This window comes from Rattus norvegicus, chromosome 5 (assembly GCF_021556685.1).
Source record: "Rattus norvegicus strain SHRSP/BbbUtx chromosome 5, alternate assembly SHRSP_T2T, whole genome shotgun sequence".
Classification (NCBI taxonomy): Eukaryota; Metazoa; Chordata; class Mammalia; order Rodentia; family Muridae; genus Rattus; species Rattus norvegicus.
Genome location: NC_141538.1, coordinates 35,226,592 through 35,250,385, shown reverse-complemented (window position 1 = coordinate 35,250,385; position 23,794 = coordinate 35,226,592). Strand labels below are relative to the sequence as shown.

General features: G+C 36.6%; 1 long non-coding RNA gene across 1 annotated transcript in view; it reads right to left on the bottom strand.

Annotated features, from left to right (window-relative positions):
• LOC148005693 (uncharacterized) overlaps positions 1–23,794 on the bottom strand; it is an 89,950-nt gene that overhangs the window by 14,304 nt on the left and 51,852 nt on the right. Inside the window, exon 2 of the long non-coding RNA XR_015620161.1 lies at positions 14,236–14,303. This is a non-coding gene — a long non-coding RNA (uncharacterized LOC148005693). The remainder of the gene's footprint in view (positions 1–14,235; positions 14,304–23,794) is intronic.

Here is a 23,794-nt window from a genome sequence, read left to right as displayed (position 1 = left end):
CCATATCCCATTTTTATTCTAGCCAATAAAATAAATATATCCAGAAATAAATCGAGAAAGTCGAGCTTTTCTTATTCTCAATAAGTTCTTCATTCTTCACCACCCATTGCTTTCTGCCTTTGTTCTATTCCTAGTCTGTAAATTTGCATATGTATACTTACAAATATATATCATTGGGGGATTTTTCTCATAAATAAATCATCTTTACAACTTACTCTGCAACTTGCGTTTTTCAATTTAGCATCTTGAAAATCCGACTTTGTGAGTGCACACACAGCAACCTCATTCTTTATAAGGACTGTTTATTATTCCAAAGTATAAATAACTCACACTGTGTTCGCTTTCCGAGACTTCATACTGCCACTGCAATTTTCCACTGAAAACTTGCTTTCTCCAGTGGATTTTATTCTTGCCTTCTCTTATTACTGGCTTTAACATGTACTAAACACCAGGAATGACATTAGAAAGGCATTTACCTTTTCTTATATTTTTACTTTTTATTATATTTGTCCATATATGTAAATGAAACATAAGTTCAATAGAAAAATCCATGTGTTTTAATACAAAGTGTTAAGTTGCAGCATAGCACATAAAAACACCAATATAATAGTCATATTCCTTAACATTTCATTTATAAATTATTATTGATAAAAAGAGTTTTATTGTTGTATAGATTATAGTTATAATTTTAACCATTATGAGCAATGAATTTTATTTAATGTTTAAATTTTCACATTTTGTTATGCTCTGAAGTATCTCTCCATTGTCAAAGCAGACTAATCTTGTATTTTGTGAAACTTATTTCAGGACCACCTTTAATTTGTACATTTGCTCTTGGAAATAACCATGGAAAATTATCATACTTCAAAGTTAATGTGTGAGTCACAAAAAATGAGGGAAAGCTTAATAATTCATAATGAAACTACCTTATGTTCTTTATAGAGCACAATTTATTTTCATACCTCAAATCAAAGAAAAATAGCAAAGTTCTTCACTAAAATACATCTTCATATTATAATCAATAAGCCAGAGCTATGCACTGACATGGGAGAGGAGTGATGGGCTATTCACTAATTATTTTCTACAACTATGCAGAATACATCAGATGAGAGACTAGCCAAGAATTAATGATCTTGGTGTCATAACTTTACAGGGAGCAAAAGATGAGCATTAAAGGTAGATGGTTCCAGTGTTCCAACCCTAACTTTCCTGAGAATGATACTGACCTAACAAATAAGTACTTAGAATCTTGCCTTATCTATAATCATAGTAATGGTTACACTACTTTGTTGCCATACTTCCAAGAAACTTAGAACCAGCATTTGAAGCTAGATAAGTCTCTCTAAGGAGCTGTTAAACATAATATAAGATTAGAAGCACCCCAGCTTCAATTGACCGAAAGCAAGTATCCTCAGTTCAATACGAGCCTTCTTCCCCATTTTTGTCTCATTTTTTCTGACCCCAGTTCTCTAAGATGCCGCAGCTTTAATAGGTGTTCCATTTAATACTGAGTACTCAAGACGTATTTATATTTTTAAATTGAATATTCAATCACTGGCGTGTGTGTGTGTTTTGTGTGTGTGTGTGTGTGTGTGTGTGTGTGTGTGTGTGTGTGTGTATGTGTTTGAACTAGAGGCTCTTCAAATATTCATCTGAATGTTGTTCCCTCAGTCTCTACTCCATCCCCCACGAAATTCTTATTTAAAACATTACAAAGGAATGAACAACTGTATGAACTTTAAGTATAGACTATGAGTAACATAGAAGTTTGAATCCAAGTTAACATTCAGTTTGTGGGTGACAAAATAATCCCAACTACTTATACTGTTTTGAGAATTTGGATATTCTAGTTCTTCTTAGATGGTGAAGCCCACGATAGGTACAATGTTCTAGTCCAGGCTAACAAGCATTGGATATTTAAAATTACTGATTTTCTACATAGCCTTTGCAGTTATAAACCTACCTACGCTTTAGACTGTATTTCAAAGAAGCACACTCTCAACTCTTAAGGTCATTGTCAGATGAAGGTCTACTAGACAATCATGAGCCAGCTTATTTTTTCAATGGTATATACACAAGCACACATGTATAATTAAACCTAAACATGGGAACATGTAAGCTCCCACTGAATGTTACTAAGTTCATTGTAGTCTATATTTCCAAATTTGGGTAAAAATTCATTTTGAGTAAGACATCACCCACATTAGATAGTTCTGACAGCTCTAGTTTTATAACACTTATCAACTTCAAAGACAACTTCATCCAAAAGCTTATGAGAATAATAAGCCCATAAGAACTTTGAAAGACAGTTCTGTGGATATTACATGATGCATCAGTCTTCAAATTTCATGTAAGAAAGAATGACTCTAGGGCAATACTCTTAAATTCACATTTTTGGGGCTTTTACTTCAGAAATTCTGATTCTTTGAGTCTGGAGTAGGGCCTATGAAATACATTTTAAAATTCAGGTATGGAAATAAGTGAACAGCAAAATGAGAAAGAAAAAAATACCACTAGCTATTTATTCAGATCCTGCCCTAGAAATGGAGTCAACCACCATTGCTTACATTTGGCAGATTCTCAAAGAAGGAAAAGGAGAAAAAGGAGAAAAGGTTTCTGGAACCAGGGATCTAGAATGACTGACACATGCATCCTACTTTATTGGAAGAGCTTTATGATTGTCTTCCTAGAGTTAGTACACATTTGGAAGCAGGGAGGAAAAATTAGAGCAGTTGCCAGTTATGAATAGAGCTCTGGACATTTGGGGACAGTGTTAGAGATGTGATTGCTCAACTCCCTACAATATCAGACTGGATAACAATTCATTTCCCTCGGCTGGTTAACTTAGCTACTACTTTGTCTAGTGTAGCACTGTTAATTACAAACTGGAGCTTTATTTTATATATAAACAGATCATCATCTATTTACAAGACAATTAGTATAGGATTATGCTTATATGGCAGTCTTTGGAATGGGAGATCATGAAGATGGACACCTTATTAGAACTGTTTTCAGGGGCTTGAGAAGTGGGGCAGAAAGAATAATGCAAAGAATTGGGTTGGTCAATGAAGGACTTCACACATTTTCCAAATTCATAATCCTATGTATCCCAAAGAAGAGTTTTACTATTTGCAATTTTTTAAAGCAACTCAGAAAGAGAACCCAAGGTAGAAATCAAACAGATTAATCAAATTGTGTTGTAAATGGAAGAAACAAGCCCATTGGCATGAACGGGGAAGAAAAGTTGATGGACTCAACTGGATGATAAAAGGCAAAAGGAACTTTGATCAGAACTCTGGTAAGTGTATCTTTCACTGGAATGAGGGTTAGTACATTTTACAGACAATAGACTTAAATAAATGTGCTATAAATTTCAGATAATTAAAAAAAATACCTACCCTTGAGTGGCAAAAGGGAAACCTGAGTAGTGAATACGAAAGGATATACCTAACTATCGGGAGTGCTGCACTTGGCGTTTGGTACCCTGAGAGGAGCAAAGCTGTGTGAAGAAACAGGCCAGTCATGTCCATGGATGATATTAATAATAAAACCTGCCTCCTTTTCTGCTCTTTAGGTAGACATTATTTATAGCAGCAGAGGTCAATACGAATAAAAATCACTGCTAAAATGATGTCTAACTAATTGCAGTAAGTAACTTTACCAATCCCAAGAGTTAGGGCATAAACCTCCATGTATCAACAGTCTATTGGAATTCACCACTGAGTATGCACACTGAGTTCAACAATAGACAGGTCAATAGAAGTATTTGATGATCAGGAGTGATGGCAGTTTCAGAATTTGGTTGTTGTAAACAGGAGAGGTCGGGTTCTCACCAGGTCCAGCTTGAGGTCTTTCTTTCAGTAGTTTTCACACTGACAAAATGAAGAAGGCTACATCTTAGGGTGATTTTCAGTCTGCCTTCCCTGGGGAAGGTCTCTTTTTCTTCCTCCTCACCCCACCCACTTGTGTCTGTGATATAGGGTCTGCTCTGCTATAATTATCTCATTTGCTTCTAATATGTATTCTGTGAGCCACTGAAACATTCACTATAATTTTATATCTCTGCATTCTCTGAGATACAGTGCTTCTATATAGTATCAAATCAATGAGTGTTTTCTAATTCCATGACAGTTTTACTGTGTAGAGCATAGGATTCACAACAAAAATTTCCATATCTCAGCAGGTAACCCTGTCCTATTGTGTGTGTAGGAGTGTTCGGTATGCACATACAATTTTGACTGTATGATGTGTAACACAAGCATGAGGACCAGAGTTCAAATTTCCAGAGCCAATACAAAATGTTGGGCATGGATGCATACCTCTCCCAACCCAGATTTGGAGGGAGGATACAAAATGTCCACTGGGCCTTGCTATTCACCAGCCTAACTGTAGGCTCAATGAGAGACCTCATCTCAAGGGAATGAACTGTACAAAAAACAAATGGCACACCTAACATCTGTGTGCACATGGGCATATATCTCACCCCCAAACACCATTCTCATACACCCAAAGATGATATTCATAATAGTCTCCAGAATGGTAATGAGAGTGAAATTAGGCTTAAGACAACTAATGCCTAATAATCTATTATATAAAAACTGCACAAATAAGAGTTACTATGAAAACTATAACTGTTAACAAGAAAAGTCTTCACAAAATGGAAAATTAGAGACAAAAAAATTACAGAGGGAGAGCTAAAGACTGGCTTGGTTCACTGATGAATGTCATGATTCCAAGCACAGAAGGAACACAAAACTACTGCATTCTTGTCATTGCTGATGACAACATGGAGTGGGCTTCAGTGTGCCATGGTACCTCCCTGTACCATGTTCATGTGTGCCATTTTCATTGGCACCAAAAATTCTGGATCTGTGAGAAAAATCAGTCAGGAAATCCCTGTTGTTCCTTTATTTACTTGAAAATGAGAAATATCCACAACATTTGTGAATGATATTTAGTCTCAGAATTATACGCCTAGCTCATGAGAAAGATTTTAAGACCAGATAAAAAGGGTTCAATTTCTTACTGGGCAGTTTCTGTCATGGAAGAATGTCTGCTGGTATACATGCTATGGTGGTATTAAATTATGCATGCAGTTAACATCACTGCTTCACCTTATCTACCCAAATCAGAAGACACACTCAAGATTACTTATAAAGGGTCAATATACTTTCTGAATATAAATGTCAAAAGTCATATATTGTCAAAAGATGTGTGTATGTGTTATGCCTGTAATAAAAAGCAAATATCAGAGGCCAAATGAAAAATCATAAACTTGAATAAGTCTAATGTATATTATGAGCAATTGAAAATATGATAGTCAAAATAATGAAGAACTTCCTTTTCTCTCCTGGTTTCAAACATGTCAAGTCTGAGTCTTAGGAGGTAAGTAGACCTTTCCATCCCATTCTTTGGAACTAAGAAAAATGTGGCAATATTTTAAATTATAGCTATATAACCTTCTACTTCTAATTGGTTAAAAAACTTCACCTCTTCACTTAAACCTCTGTTTAAGTATAAAAACCTTTTATTTTATATTTATATACTCAATGTAAACATTTTCATACAGAAATTTTGTTTGCCAATATGCTAGGGAACAATATGCTAGGGACATTTCAAGTAGCCATAACTATGAAGAAGAAGAAGAAGAAGAAGAAGGAGGAGGAGGAGGAGGAGGAGGAGGAGGAGGAGGAGGAGGAGAAGAAGAAAGTTGACTTTTAGTGAATTGCAACAGAACAACAGAACCTTGTACTTATTTCATAAAATGTCCTGGAATTGAGGCAAGCCTTCTTTATTGTCCTTAAATGATATAATAAATTCTTTTAATGACCATAGGGAGCCAGACTCCCTATGGCCCAGAACCTCAAAAAAGATTGTATGGCTGTGAATAAGACAATTCCCTTTAGTCAAGGGCAAAACCCTTGGAGACTAAGCTATAGCTAGTCAAGTTGATGTCATGGTCCTAAAGTTCATGTGAATGAGGCTGGTACAGCGAACACCAGGAGTAAAAGGACATTCTAAGCTCTATGTCTGTGAAACCCAGATGTGAGTCGGATGCAGGGGGCAGACACAAGCAGAGAAGAAGCAGCTTTCTGAGCTCTTCCTCCCCAACTTAACTGTCTTCTGAGCTAAGGTAACACAGCCGTTAGAACTCCTTTAAAATGCTAGTGTGTTCTTTACACAGTGTAGCACACTGCTGTGAAGACCTCAGTGGGGACTTCCGAGAACAGAATCTGGATATGCTTAGACAGATAGTGCAAGGGAATGAGTGTTCTCGTTAGAAAATGACTAGGATTTGTGCTTCAACTTAGGCTAGTGTGGGTGACCTAAAAGGTGACAAATTAGAAAAGTCACCACAGAGAGTGACAGAGCGTGTAAGTCAAAGTTGTTATTCCTATTTTATGAGGACAGCCATTCTGTTTATGCCATGATCTGAATATTCTATTTCTATTTAATTACGTTCAGCAATTCTGTCCCCCAATGTCAGATTCTTCACACTTGGCAAACTCTGTGGTAAACTGAAGGATTTGTTTACCTTTTCTCTGAAGATCTGTGTCACTTGTTCCTACATTTGTATACTGAGAACAGAAGGAGAGTAAATACATAATACAGAGAAGCAACAACCATTATCTCAAAAATAGCCTGGCTTGGTTTGTGTTTTCCCTTAACTGCAATTAAGTATTTTTGTAATAGTGAGTGCCAAATAAGTGCAATGGTCCAACAGAAAATAGAGAAAACAAATGCTAACAGCCACCATGTGGCAGTCCCAGTTGGATTTGCATGTAATCATTAACTTTGTTCCTCTCGAATTTATAGGGAAAACAGCGTTATTCTCTAATATTATTCAGAAACCTTGCAAATTAAGCTTCTGTCACATAGTACAGCTCAAGACCTGCATTTGAAAAATGTGGATAAGGACTGGGAATTTAGAGCAGAATTCAGGCAATTTCTCTATTTTTCAAAATATATTCAGCTTCATTTTCTGAAGAAAATTGTTGCTAACATGGGACAAAAACCTTTTAGTCAATAATCTATGGCTTTATAAAGATGTCTGTACCTTGGAGGCCATGATTTGAGTAACGTCATTTTTAATCCATGTATTGTATCAATATTCAATTTCCCAGCACAGCATATCATTTTTTTGAGTACTAAAGCCTCCTTGTCTTTTCCATAACTATGATAACATTTGACATCTGCAAGTCAACTAAATCCACGAAGGGCCCTAGCTCAGACTCACCTATAACTTTCCTCACAAAATTGAATTACAAAAGATCACTATGACTTTATAGTTCATGAAATAAAGATTACTCTCTGTGCTGTTTAGATTTTATAGATGCAAATATATATATATACATATATAGAGAGACTATTTCTTCAATTTATTTTAATTGTAATGTGTGTGTGTGTGTGTGTGTGTACATGCATGTACGTATGCAGGTGTATGCTACATACTACATGTGAGTTTTGTGACTTTGGAGACCAGAAGTAAAAATTGGATCTACTGGTTCTCAACTTACAGGTAGTTGTAGGCTGCCTAATGTGAATACTAGGAGCCAAACTGAGGTGCTCTTGGAGAATGATACCTTCTCAAATTCTGGGCCATATTTTCTAGTCCCAAGAAACACTTTTTAAATGGCTCTTATCCATATGACCTCAAAATATATTATTTGGTTTACCATAGACGATTCTGGTTACAATTTTGAGGCTATTCATTTCACATTTCAATGTATCTGCCTGGCTTTGTGCTTTTAGAATAGCAGAGCTGAAGAGAATGGTCTCAATAATACTTCAGTAAAGAATTTCTGCACAGGGAATCAATGATTGAAGTGGACATCTGTTCTATACCTTTCACTATTGGCTATAGCTTCTATGTTGTAGTTTGTAAGTTATTTTATGTGATCACAGTACATCTTTGCACTAAAATTGAGCTTTGTAGCGATTCCTAATTTTTTGCATATGAACAAACAAATAATTTGGGATTGTAAGTAAATAATAAATTCTCAGGAAAAGAATCAATACTCAATGAGTTTCTCACAGACATGGTAAATAACAAAAAAAAAACATTTTATAATCTGTTAAATATTTAGCCTTCTGTGTACAAAAGTGCATTGAAGTAGTTTCAATATTTTAAAAATATTACATATTTCTCATTTATATAACAAAATCAGGCAAGATTATAAAACAAGCCATAGTTGAATATGTACAGAACATTAGTTCTCTTAGCTATGTTTTTATAATATATATGTATGTATATATAACAACATTAATAGTACACACAAGAAATTAGAGTTTTATAAGACCTGAAAGAAAGTCCTATTGTTACAATAATTCATTAACTAAAATTACAAAGGGCTATTATGTCTTAGAAGACTACAAAAAGAATATGCATGTTTCTATTTAGTCTTGATTGGTTGTCCTGGTTTGTATCAATTACTGTGAAGAACATTATAACCAAAAGTTCCTTGGGGTGGAAAGGTTTATTAAAATTTCCATGTTGAAGTCCATTATGGAGAAAGGCAGGAACCTGGAGACAATAACTGAAGCAGGACTTGCTTTCATTGCTTGCTCAGTTTGCTTTGTCATGTAACCCGGTACCTCCTGACTAAGGATGGCACTATGAACAGTGGTCAGAGCCCTCTGCATCAATCTGAATCAAGAATATGTTGAACAGACTTGCACACAGGCCACTCTGATACAATAACGTCATCAGTTGGTGTTCCCTCTTCCTAGATGGGTCTAACATGCCAAGATTATGAAAAACTAACATACTACTTTATTATCTTCATTGGGACTTAGTGAGGACTTTGCCCATACAATATAATATAATAGACTTAGTGTTTTTGCATTGTTCATCTTAGCTAAAGAATATCTCTGTACCTCTTTTATAGCATTTTAACTCACACATTAAACTCACCTAAAGCCTCACTCTCTGTAAACTAAAAGTTTCTCTTACTCTAAAAATCAAAACTTTCTTGCACTTTTGGTCACCCAATCTGAAGAATGATAAACATAGAAAAGAGCTATGATTCTTACCATAATTATAATCAACATCACCCTCTTAAGAAACAATGCTTGTATCTGAGGTTTTCCCTTCCATGAAGTACTTCATGCATGAAAAAATGTAACTGCCATACTCTACATAACTGTAAAAGGAAGGAATGAAGTTCCCAGAATAAATGAGTTGCTCCTAAAAGCTAATTGATTCCACATATTTCTTCTAACACCTGACAAAACAGAGTATGTTCTGGTGGTCAAATGGACTGGCTTCCAAACACAATTTACTTGACTGAATGCTTCAGTCATGCACGCACTAATGCAGAGTTTGCTTCTTTTCTCTGTAGACTTCCTTTCCCCTACTCTTAGATCAGTAAAATAGTTCTTGGTGTATTAGTCAATATGGGATATGTTTAGCTGTGGTGGTAACTAACCGAATTTTCAGTTAAAAACATACAAATTTTTATGGGTATGAATCTAGATGTAAATTAATGATTCTCCAGTCAAGGAGGCTGCCATACTAGGACCCACCAGATCATCTTGTCCTGTGAGAACTACTGTGGAATAAATTATCTAGAAATCACTCCGTTGCTCCCTTTGCTTTGATCCAGAAACAATACAGATTCATGCACTCTCAAGCTACTGGCAAGAACTGTGGTTCAGTTTTGGATATGAACTGAACCCAGATACCTTCTTGCCAATACATTGACACCATAAGTGAATAGATGAACACATACATTTCTTCCCTGTTTCACCTCTAATTTTATTAATTGGTGTCTTATCTTTTGGTTATTTCACTGAAGGTTTATAGATCTTGTTTTTCATTTCAATGAGCCAATTTCTTGTTCTGATTCTTTCAGTCCCATTTAGCTTAGTGCTTCTTCATTTCATTTCCGGCTTCTGAGTTTTAATTGTTCCTATTTTCCAAAAACCTTGCTGTTCATTAAGTTACAAATATGAGAATTCTCAATTTTTTTAAGTACAAGAACACATAAAATGGACACTGAAGGAAGAACCAGAGCTAGTAGTTCAGATTGCTTAGTATCAAAAACTTGATTTTTATTGAAAACATTTGAGAATTTCATATTAATACACTCTGTTTGCATCATTTCCAACCCTCTATCCTCTCCACTCATATCTTGTTATTCAACTTCTTATCAAGTTCATGTATTACCATTATTATTATTATTATCGTTATTATTATTATTTGTATGTATAGTATTACAGCCTATTGATCCCATTTACTATTGTTTTATACTAATATCTTTAGGGTCAACCAATTAGAAGAGGATAACCTATCAATTGAATCACTTGTGGAGAAGACTCATTCTACCTCTCTCAACAGTCATTGTTTGACTATAGCTGTTTACCTAGGGGTGGGGCATTATGCAATTTCCTGCAGCTGTGTAGCCACGTTGGTAAGTATCATCATTATGCATGTCTTCTTTAGGCAAATAGAGTGTTCAAATTTCAGGGATGCGTCTTCACTGCCCTCTCTAAAGGTTGGTTCCCAGATGTCTGGCTCTTCTACTTTTCCTCCGCTTCTATGACTTAACTCCTGAACATCGAATGTAGGACCTTCATTGTAGATGTATTAGTTGTGGCTTTGTGCCCCAACTGACACTTTTTCGGGATTGGCTGTGAATTTCTGAAGCAACCTCTGCTGCAAAAAGAAGCTTATTTGGCAGTCAATTAGAGCTACATTTATCTGTGGGTATGAGGATAATTAATTAGAATACAGTTAGAAGTTACATTTGTTTAGGAAAATGGAGGTAGTAGGTTCTCCTCCAGAGTCCATTATCTCCAGCTTATAGTAGATAATTGACTAGATTTACAGTATAAGGCATGGATTCCTTCATATTGAGTGTGCCTTAAAAACAAATTACGCAGCTGTTGTTTAGTAACAAGATAAAAAAAAACTTGCATTATTTGATAGGACTTGTGAGATCAGCCATTTTTGTGGTTCATAGACTTTATAGCTGAATAGCAGTATTGAACACTTTTCTCTCTTAGCAATTTACATAAAATCTTGAGAGACTATGACAGTTTGTCCTTAGTGAGGAGGCTCCTGGGTCAATTTAAACTGAATTATAATATCAAACAAAGTAACCAGTGCCAAGCTTGGGAAACCTCTCTTTAAGTTGCTGGTCAGGAAAGTCCACAAAATTCCCCAAGTACATAAACTATTGCAGTTGCCCTGGTTGCCTCCCAGAAATTAAGACCCTATTTCTGAAACCACTATATACTTCAGAAACAGAAAATGGAGAAATCTAGTAATTTTATATTATTTTGGAAATGAAACTCAAATCTTAGTCACCAAAAATCTTCAAATGAATTTGGGAATAAGTATTAGGTATTACTTGTTATTATACCTAACTTTCTCTCTTTTCTATATACCTTTCTACTAGACTTCAATACATGTAGAAGGTACCTTCAGGGATTTCTTTTGCTGTGGTTTAGTATTATTAATGTCATATTTAGCAGAACCTCAGCCCATTATCCTTCACACCTGCAATGAGCCAGGACTGTACCATCTGCTTCACTGTGCTGACTCAGCTCGGCATCTCTTTAGTGTTTGCCATAGCAAAGGGCTCACAATGTATAACACCAATCTACTACAATTCATATTTCCTAACTGGATATATATTTATGCATTCAAAAACTACACTTGCTGAAATGTTCACCTTGCTTCTTTGTGTAGTTTTAGGGATATATAATAGCTATGATTCACATCCTAGAAGAGACACATTCTGAATATATGACCTTGAGAAAGTCACTCCATTTTTCTGTTTCCACTTGCCAGAAGTATAAAATGGTTTTATGATAAAATAAGGTGATCCTGGGAATTTTTTAATGTATACACCATACTTCTTATGGCATGACCTAACACACTAAAGTTATTCTGTAAGTCAGAATACATAATCATATGACTACACACAATTTACCTAAAATTACTAAACTTTTCTAGAAATCATTGAATCAACTCCTTATATATAACACCTTATTGTTGCCTGTGTTACTTAAATACTTAAAATATTCCTCTAAAAAAGTATCTACTACCCATTACATTGGATCAAAATTATAATCCAAGCATTCAGAAGGCTGAAGCGGGATCACAATAGTAGTTACTTAGAGAGGCTCTGAATTTTTCTTTAAAAAAATAACAAATAATTGTTACACATTTATAAATTTTATTATTCATTCTATTATTTTTTAGAATGGGCTTATTTTAATTGTCATTTCTCTTTTTCAAAACTTTTATCTTCATTTAGGCAGCAAACATCAAGTAACTGTTCTCTATATGGTAAGTCTTCACATGAATGCTAGGAATTGAAAAAGAGAAGATTTCTCCAACGGGAAGATCAGTGGAGGTAGCAATTTCTACAGATGGCTTGAACCTGCTTTGAGGAAGAGGTTAGGTTAGATGACAGATTAAACTTGCTTTGCTTAGGAACATGAAGAGCCATTACTGACGCAAAGGCTCTCTGTTGAGAAGCAGAGGAAGCATAGGCAGAGAAAAAGCTAGGCCAGGACATTAAGGATATGGAAGCTAAATGAGAAATCTTGAATTTGTGAAAAGCAACCCTTTTTAAGTGAATCTTTAACATTTTCCTCACTCTATTTTTAAGGTGCTCATTTTCCTTAGATTCTTGGAAATCTTTATATATTCCTCAAATGTCAACTGGGTTGCCTTTTTCCTCAGGATACAGTCACAGATACCAAGTGAATGTAGCATATCTTGCTCCCAGTGTTCTTAACAAGGAAAACATAGCACCTCTCCTATTAATCTAATAATTCTCAGTTTAGAACTGAAGAAATACTAGAAAACAGGAGAATGACTGCCTTGCTGTTTAATTGGTTGTGTGAGTGATTGCTTGCTTGCTTGCTTGCTTGCTTGCTCAGATGAGTAGTTGGTTGGTTCATTAGCTGGCTGGTTTGGTGGGTGGGTGGGTGATTGGCTAGAAGACTTATTGGCTGGTTGTTTGGCTGATTACTTGCTTGGGTGATTGGTTGGTTAATTGCTTGGTTAGGTGGTTGGGTGATTAGCTGTTTGCTTGCTTGGGTGATTGGCTAGAAGCTGGGTTGTTTGTTTGCTTGGTTGGTTGCTTGCTTGCTTGCTTCCTTGCTTGCTTGCTTGCTTTGGTGACTGGTTGAAAGATTGTTTTGTTGTTTGCTTGAGTAATTTGTTTCAGAACCCTGACATTTATCTGAATCCCCAGCATTAGCAAAGTGCTTCACAAATGCTTGATGGTTAAATGGATGCATAAATCAGTTAATTGGAAGAAGTTTAATGATAATGGAAATAAGTATAAGCTAAAAACATACATAACGAAGAATAGGATGGAGGCAATTGGTGTGAGTTAAATTTCTAAAATGTGTTAGGAGTGTGATTTGACAAAATAAAACAAGTTCAGTATGCTACCCGCTACTGCTGAATCATTGTGATATGGTAGAGGACAGCTCGATCCTGTGACTTCTCTTCACTGTAAAGAATGATTGTGAAGAATTATATTAGCTTAAATGGGCTTCATAACTGAGGCAAATATGACTTAGTTTGAATCAAATAATGTGAGATAAAAATTCTTCAGCATTTATTTTAATGAGGCTCATTTTCATATGTTAGCAGAAGACTGAAAAAGTAACTGTTTTAAACAAAATATTAGAATTTTCCTCTGTCTTTGTAGACATGGTTTAGAGGAATAATTGGAATTTATAATGTAAAAGCACACTATCTTTCAAATATACAAATAAGTATCATGGACTTGACATGGCATCCCAAATGCTTTTCTTTAATTCTTTCTTGGTTACCTTACCATAAGTCATAAGAATATAGAGTTCTTTAGAGGTGGAAAGTAAGAATGAATTCTCATGGTCCAACTCCTGTGTCCTCAAGCAATAAAAGATGTTGAAGGTGTCAAATAATTAAGGCGTTATCATTCCACCAAATAAATTGGCCTAAACAGAATTTTGTCAATCATGCCTAGTGGGATCACTATATCTTCCTTGCTGAAGAATGAATCAGTTATTGAGAAGAGACAGAATGGAAATTCAAGTCAAATTAAATATTAATATTTATATTTCTTTTTAAATATTTTACATTCATGAAATCATCCATTTTATATGGGGGAAATGGGTCATTTAATTGATTTCACCATTTCTCAATGAGTACCACAGCTTTAGGCAAAATTCATTAGAGTAATATCTCTACCAAGATGAAACACAGAAAGAATGTACACTTACATTCACCATTTGGAAATTCAGGCTCCAGGCTGATGGAAATAATTCACATTACTGCTTCTCATTAAAATCTGAGAGCAAAGCAGAAAGGTTGTGTCATTCTAAATGAGCAAATCTTTAAACTCTTGTTCACACAGATTTTTAGTAACCAATGTAGGTAGATAATACATGTCAAAAATCATCTACTATATTATGTAATGAATGTAAAAAGTACACAAATAGTGTATAAAACATATATATTAAAATTCAAATACAAATAAAAGAAGACCCATTGCTAAAAATTCACCCAACAAATGTCTCATTTATACTTAGTATCATATCCAAATGTCAAGCAAGTGTTTGCTTGTCTGTATTCTTCTATATTGTCTGAGAAAAAGCTTCTTAATTTGTGTGTTTATCATATCAGTATAATTTATTCAATGTAGCTCCAGAAATATTACTTCATTTTTTTGGATATTTAACCAAGAGGTCTTTTCGATTTTCGAACATTTCAATGATATTAAAAATAACTGATCTAGAAGATAAAGAATAATAAAAATTGGCTAGTTTGCACAGAGTGAAAAAGCATAGTTCAGTGACAAAGATATAGCCTAAGTCTTTAATTAAATTTTCAGTCAATAAAGGAAAGTGGTAAGAGGGATGATCCCTGAATAATCTGAGACTGGATGTGGTTTGGTTTGTCTAGGACTCCTTATTTAGCATGTAAAACAAATGGAAAGAGTGCCAAGACAGTAAAAAAATGTAGCCAAGTTTTAAAAAGTGTGTTTAACCAAGAACTCAGGAAACTTTCTTTTAATGACCTAGAAATCTATGGCCACATACTGATGCCAGAATCATGTCATCTAACATACCCAAATGTCTCTTATTCCTAGAGATTTGGGTCATTCTAGATTTCATTAATATCTAGTAAAATACTCCACCACCAGAGGCTCTCGGGTGTTCCAATTATGCACTATATGTGTCCTTCACATGCCTATTTAAGTATCCCAGTGGACTTTTGTTCACTGTAGGGATGCTAGGTTAGTTACTTTTCAACACTGTGATAAGGTTTGAAGGGTGCAATCTATTGTGAAAGGAAGATCATGATGGCATGTTGTCCCACGATGGGCAGACCTAGCAACAGACACTTGCTTGCATTTTAGTGCAATGTGAATTAACGACAGGGCACAAAGTGATACCAGACTTTACCTTCACTGTTTATACACAGACTGCTTATGAGCTCACTGGAGCAAATCTAGCAGTGCTATTTGTTGCCTGTCCTCCACTGAAGTTTGCTGTAACCCTTCATGACTTTGTGATTCCTAATGTTATTTCATGTCTACAAAACTAGAATCACATTCTTTTTTTTTTTTTTTTTTTTTTTTTTTTTTTGAGCTGAGGACTAAACCCAGGGCCTTGCACTTGCTAGGCAAGTGCTCTACCACTGAGCTAAATCCTCAACCCCCTAGAATCACATTCTTGATACCAATTCCTGCTCTAAGCTCTAGCTATACTTCAGCCCAGTGTGGACCACAGCTGTAGTAAACTGTGTGTGCCTTCATGACTTCACCTGGGAAAATTCTTCCCTGGGTGGTTTTTTTAAAGAAAGAAGCCCTCACTGTGACCTTCTCACTCAGGATCTCTCCTTTCACATACATTTCACTTAAATAATTAGAAGATTTAATGGGTGGGCTCTTTTCTTTAAAGTACCTCTCCTTTTGTTCCAATGCCAAGCATGAGATTTCACCTTAATTATACTTATCTTTTTCACAATTTAAAGCCTTGTATGTACACACTTGGTCCAAAATTTTAACTCAGTTCTTGATTCTTCCTCATCAAAATATATTGGTTTTCTGTTCTTTCTCTCTCCCTCTCTCACATCATTTAGCTGTGTATCAGCCTATATATCATGCTCACATAAATTATTCCTACACAAAATATTGCTTTTGAATTCATTCCACAATCAAGTTTTTAAGACATTTAAGACATAAATGAAATATAGCAAATTTCTTTTTTTTTTTTATGAACAGGGCTGGCTCCTGAGAGCTGTGAGGAGGGCTTTGGTCTGCCTCTTTCCTTGCCGTGGAGCGTGCTTTCCCCTGAGCACTCTGTGCATTTTGTATGTGTGTGTTTATGATTGTACACACCCGTGTGGAGGCCAGACGCTGACATCTAGTGCATCCAGTGTCTTCCTCAAGCATACACATATGTTTTCCTCCTCCATATATATAATTTATATCACATATTAATATAAATTACAGGTGATATCATTTGTATCACATACTTATATGTAATAGTAAATTATAGATTATATAAAGATATATTTATTTTGTTCTGTGTATGTGTCTCACTCGGGTGCGCACATACTTGTGGATACCCACAGAGACCAGGAGAAGGTACCAGATTCACTGCAGCTGAAGTTCTAGACAGCTGTGAGCTCCTGACCTAAGTACTGAGAGAAGCCCTCTGCAAGGGCGGCAAGTGCTCTTAACTGCCGAGCTCTCTCTCTCTGGCCCTCCGCCTTATTTTATGAGTCAGAGTCTCTCTCCCTGAACCTGAAGTTCTTATTCGTCTAGCCTGGCTGAACACGGAGTACCAGGAATCTTACCCCCCATCTTTCTAGTGGGGGTTACAACATACTAATTCGTTTTCTCTGTTTTTTTTGCATTTTTTTAATAACTTGAGTATTTCTTATATACATTTCGAGTGTTATTCCCTTTCCCGGTATCCGGGCAAACATCCCCCTCCCCCCTCCCCTTCCTTATGGGTGTTCCCCTCCCAACCCTCCCCCCATTGCCGCCCTCCCCCCAACAGTCTAGTTCACTGGGGGTTCAGTCTTAGCAGGACCCAGGGCTTCCCCTTTCACTGGTGCTCTTACTAGGATATTCATTGCTACCTATGAGGTCAGAGTCCAGGGTCAGTCCATGTATAGTCTTTAGGTAGTGGGTTAGTCCCTGGAAGCTCTGGTTGCTTGACATTGTTGTACATATGGGGTCTCGAGCCCCTTCAAGCTCTTCCAGTTCTTTCTCTGATTCCTTCAACGGGGGTCCTATTCTCAGTTCAGTGGTTTGCTGCTGGCATTCGCCTCTGTATTTGCTGTATTCTGGCTGTGTTTCTCAGGAGCGATCTACATCCGGCTCCTGTCGGTCTGCACTTCTTTGCTTCATCCATCTTGTCTAATTGGATGGCTGTATATGTATGGGCCACATGTGGGGCAGGCTCTGAATGGGTGTTCCTTCAGTCTCTGTTTTAATCTTTGCCTCTCTCTTCCCTGCCAAGGGTATTCTTGTTCCCCTTTTAAAGAAGGAGTGAAGCATTCACATTTCTAAAGAAATATAACATGAATGGCCTCCAACCAATGTGATGGTATAGTATTCATTTCCCTCTTATATCTCATTAGCCTTGCATCAACTGTCTGTATTCTAAGCAGCATTCTGCTCTACCAGACTCTTAAAACTTCTATTAAGCTCTACTTGCAATGTTCTATTATCTCTATAACCAGTTGCAAATTCTTCCACATTCCTCTTGCAAACTCTGCACAAAGATTCACAATCTACATGAGCAGGTTTACATCAATACTAACTGGAGGTTTAGCACCTACTTTCTGTATTAGTTGCCCTCTGGTAGCTATGACAAAAATATCTGAAAGTAGAATTTTAAATGAGGAAGGGGCACCAGAGATGACCTTGTGCTACAGCTATCTGTACACAGATCTCCCTAGGAGAAAGCTTGTTTCTCAGAAGCGCTGACACCCTTGACAGCACAGGTGAGACCATCACTTCTGCTCACATTCCTGGCACAAGAGGAACCTGCCTGGAGCCCTCTAGACACAGGAAGCAAGGAACAGTATGGGACAGGATCCTTCCAGTTTTCACCTGCACCCAGAGCTGACCCTATGACACAGCTCTCTTTACCCAGATCCTGCTGGGAGAAATCTGGTCTCCAGGAGTGTTGACACAAGGGTTTACAGGAGGGTCAAGCCACTGTCAGAGATAGTAAGACCAGCTAACACCAGAGATAACCAGATGGCGAGAGGCAAAGGAAAGAACCTAACCAACAGAAACCAAGGCAACTTGGCATCATCAGAACCCAGTGCCCCCATAACAGAAAGCTCAGGATACCCCAACACACCAGAAAAGCAAGATTTTGATTTAAAAGCACAACTAATGATGGAGTTAGAAGACTTTAAGAACAACACAAATAATACACTTAAAGAAATACAGGGCAACACAGGTAAAAAGGTAGAAGCCTTAAAAAGAATACACAAAAATCCCTTAAAGAATTACAGGAAAATACAACCAAACAGGTGATGGAAGTGAACAAACCATCCAGGATCTAAAATTTGAAATAAAAACAATAAAGAAATCACAAAGGGAGACAACCCTGGAGATAGAAAACCTAGGAAATAGATCAGGAGTCATAGATGTAAGCATCACCAACAGAATACAAGAGATAGAAAAGAGAATCTCAAGGGCAGAAGACACCATAGATAACATTGACACAACCATCAAAGAAAATGCAATACACCAAAAGCTCCTAATCTAAACATCCAGGAAATTCAAGACACAATGAAAAGATCAAACCTAAGGATAATAGATATAGAAGAGAATGAAGAATCCCAACTTAAAGGAGCAGTAAATATCTTCAATAAAATTATAGAAGAAAACCTCCCTAACCTAAAGAAAGAGATGTCCATAAACATACAAGAAGCCTACAGAACTCTAAATAGATTGAACCAGAAAAGCAATTCCTCCTGTCCCATAATAGTTTAAAAAACAAATGTACAAAACGAAGAAAGAATATTAAAAATAGTAAGGGAAAAAGGTCAAGACGTATCAGAATTATACGAGAGTTCTTAGCAGAGACTATGAAAGCCATAAGATACTGGGTAGATATTATACAGGCCCTAAGAAAACACAAATGCCAGGCCAGGCTATTACATCCAGCAAAACTCTCAATTAACATAGATGGAGATGTCATGATATTCCATGACAAAACCAAGTTTACACAATATGTTTTCACAATTCCAGCCCTACAAAGGATAATATATGGAAAAGCCCAGCACAAGGAGGGAAACTACAATCTAGAAAAAGCAAGAAAGTAATCTCCTTGCAACAAAACCAAAAGAAGATAGCCATACAAACATAATTCCAACTCTAACCACACAAATAACAAGAAACAACAATCATTCATCCCTAATATCTCTTAACATCAATGGACTCAATTCCCCAATAAAAAGACATAGACTAGTAGACTGGATACATAAAGAGGACCTAGCACTTTTGATACGTGCAGGAAACACACCTCAGAGACAAAGACAGACACTACCTCAGAGAAAATGGCTGGAAAACAACTTTCTAAGCAAATGGCCTGAAGAAACAAGCTGGAATTGCCATTCTAATATCAGATAAAATTGACTTTCAACCAAAAGTCATTAAAAAACATAAGGAAGGAAACTTCATATTCATCAAAGGAAAAATCCACCAAAATGAACTCTCAATTCTGAGTATCTATGCTCCAAATGCAAGGGCACCTGCATACATAAAAGAAACCTTACTAAAGCTCAAAGCACACAGTGCACCTCACATAGTAATAGTGGGAGACTTCAAGCCCCCACTCTCATCAATGAACAGATCATGGAAATAGAAACTAAACACAGATACAGAAAAACCAACAGTTATGAACCAAATGGATTTAACAGATATCTATGGAACATTTCATCCTAAAACAAAAGAATATACCATCTTGTCAGCACTTCATGTTACCTTCTCCAAAACTGACCATATTATCAGTCACAAAACAGACATCAACAGATATACAAGGAGATTGAAATAATCCCACACATCCTATCAGAGGACCATAATAGACTAAGACTGTTCTTCAATAACAACAAAAATGACAGAAACCCCACATACACATGGAAGCTAAAAAATGTTCTACTCAATGATAACTTGGCCAAGGATGAAATAAAGGAAGAAATTAGACTTTTTAGAATTTAATGAAAATGAAGTTACAACATTCCCAAACTGATAGGACACAATGAAAGCAGTGCTAAGAGGAAAACTCATACCTCTGAGTGCCTCCAAAGAAAAACTGGAGAAAGCATCCACAGCAGTTTGACAGCACATCTAAAACCTCTAGAACAGAAAGAAACAAATACTCCCAAAAGGAGTAGATGACAGGAAATAAACATAGGCCTGAAATCAACCAAGTAGAAAGAAAAAGAACTATACAAAGGTTCAATAAAACCAGGAGTTGGTTCTTTGAAAAAATCAACAAGATAGATTAACCCTAAGCCAGACTAACAAGAGGGCACAGAGTGAATATCCAAATTAACAAAATTAAAAATGAAACTGGAGACATAACAACAGAATCTGAGGAAATTCAAAAAATTATTAGCTCCTACTACAAAAGCCTGTATTCAACAAAATTGGAAAATCTAGATGAAATGGAAAATTTTCTAGACAGATACCAGGTACCAAAGTTAAATCAGGATCAGATAAACCATCTAAACAGACTCCCCATATCCCTTAAAGAAATAGAAGCAAAAACTCAGGTGACAACAGATGCTGACAGAAATGTAGAGAAAGAGGAACACTCTTCCATTATTGGTGGGATTGCAAGCTGGTGCAACCACTCTGGAAATCAGTTTGGAGATTACTCAGAAAATTGGACATAGTACTTACTACCAGAGGACCCAGCTATACTACTTCAGGGCATATATCCAAAAGATGCTCCAAGATATAACATGGACATATGCTGCACTATGTTCACATCAGCCTTATATATAACAGCCAGAAGTTGGAATGTCCCTCAACAGAGGAATAGATACAGAAAATTTCCTAGTTTCTCTTGCTTGGAGTACCTTTATCCATTCTATCCATCATTTCTCCAAAGGTACCATTTTACCTTCATGGAGTGCTAGCGACCTTTTCTCCATCTTTTTCCCTCGGGTATCATTTGTCTTTATGGGAAGCTGGAAACCTTTTTTTCTTCTTTCCCAAAAGGTACTTACTCTTTCCACAGAGTTGCAGTATCCTTTTCCAAACTTTTCTCCTTGACCCCCAAAGTATCATTTGTCCTTTGAGGAGTTGCATTTCTTGGGTGTAAAATAAAGAGCAATCTACTTTTTAATACATTTTGCTAATCTGTTGATTTTTCATTGTGTTATTGAGGTAACTAATATTAATAATTCAGAATTATTACTGAAAATTGTGTTTTAATTCTTGTAATTTTGTTAATGTAGCAATGTTTGATATTTTATTTCTCTATTATTTAAATATGATTTTAGAATGGCTTATTTTTGTTCTTTTGTGTCATGTATGTTTTTGTCTTTCTTATACCTAAATGATTCTTTCAACTATATTCTACAGAACTTGATTAGTGGACATGAATTCTTTTAGCCTATTTTTATTGTGATAATTTTTATCTCAGTAATTGTTTCAGGGTGTTTTGCTGAGCACTGTAGGCAGTTGTTATCTTCCTCAGAAAACTGAAAATAATTTTACCTGAAAATTGAGCTATATCATTATTGGGCATACACCCAAAAGATTCTCCAACATATAACAAGGACACATGCACCACTATGTCTATAGCAACCTTATTTATCATAATCAGAACATGGAAAAAACCCAGATGCCCCTCAACAGAAGAATAGATACAGAAATTGTGGTACATTTACACAATAGAGTACTACTCAGCTATTGAAAACAATGACTTAATGAAATTTGCAGGCAAATGGATGGAACTAGAAAATATCATCTCAAGTAAGGTAACCCAAACACAAAAGAACACACATGATATGTAGTCTGATAAATGGATATTAGCCCAAAAGCTCAGAATACACATGATACAACCCACAAACCATATGAAGCTTAAGAAGAAGAAAAAAACCAAGGTGTGTATGCTTCAATCCTACATAGAAGGGGGAACAAAACAATCACAGGAAATAAAGAGAGGGAGGGATCTGGGAGGGAGAGAGAAGGGGAAGGGAAAAGATAGGGACAGGATCAGGTATCGGAAGAGACAAGTCAGAAGTACAGAAGGTCAGGAATAGAAATACATAGCAGCAGGGGATGGAAAACTGAGGATAGTCATCAGAAAGTCCCAAAGGCCAGGAAAGTGAGAGACTCCCAGGACCCAATAGGGATGACTTTAGCCAAAATACTCAACAAGTGGGAGAGAGAACCTGTAGAGACCACCTCCAGTAGATAGGCATGATCCTCAGGTAAGTGATAGGACCTCCTACTCATCTCAATTTTTTAACCCAGAATTGTTCCTGTCCAAAGGAAAGACAGGGAGAAAAAGTGGAATAGAGACTGAAGGAAAGAGCATCCAGAGATGGACCCATCTAGGAATCCATCCCATCTGCAGACACCAACACCCCCCACTATTGTTGATGCCAAGAAGCACTTGTTGATGGGAGTCTTATGTATGGTTGTTCTTTGAGAGGTTCTACCAGCACCTCACCAATACAGATGCAGATACACCCAACCATTGTAATGAGTCCAGGGATGTTAATGGAAGAGTTAGGGGAAATACTAAAGGAGTTGAAGGGTACTGCAACCCCATAGGAAGAACAATATCAACTAACTAGACCATCCAAAGCTCCCAGGTACCCAGGTACCAACCAAAGTATATACATGTAGGGATCAATGGCTCCAGCTACATATGTATCAGAGGATGACATTATTTGGCATCAGTAGGAAGGTAGGCCCTTGTGCAGACTTGATGCCCAGCACAGGGGGATGCTAGAGCAGTGAGGCAGGAGTGGGTGAGTGGGTGGAGGAGCTCCCTCACAGAGGCACAGGGGAGGGGAAGAGGGAGGATGGGATGGGGGTTTGTGGAGGGTTAACTGGGAAGGGGGATATCATTTGGAATATAAATGAATACAATTTTTAATGAAAAATAAAAATAAAAAAGTATTGTATGTTATTGGTAATTTTTGGGAGAGTCAAAATGTCTTGTTTTTTGTTTGTTTGTTTTGTTTTCATGGGCTTTGTTTTTATTCTTTAATCTTTTTTCAGTCTAGTCTTTATCCCCCTCCAGGTCAGTCCTCTGACTGTTCTACATTCCATACCCCCCATGCACTACCCCCTGTCTCCAAAAGGATGTCCCTGCCCCTCACCTTCACCCCATAAGACCTCCCCATTCCCTGAGGCCTCAAGTCCCTTGAGGGTTATGTGTATCTTCTCTGACTGAGTCAAGACCCAGCAGTTCTCTGCTGCATATGTGTTGGGGTAAATCTGTTGTTTGGTGTACCTGATTAAATCCACAGTATTCTTGTCAGTGGGAAATGACAGCAAAATAGTCGTCAACCCAATATGAATTTATAGTAGTAGTGAAAAATCAACCAGCATTTAAACTTTACAAAGTAATAAAATACTAATAGTCCAATATGTGCATACACCTGAATATATCTATATGTAGGTATACGCACAATTTAAAATGACAAATAGCATAGAGGCCAAAGTTTAGAATACCAACACTCATGTAAAAAGCTCAATGTGCTGTAGAGGCAGAGTTAGGAGGGATGCCAGAGCTTGCTGGTCAGCTGGTAATGCATTTAATATACAGCAAGAAG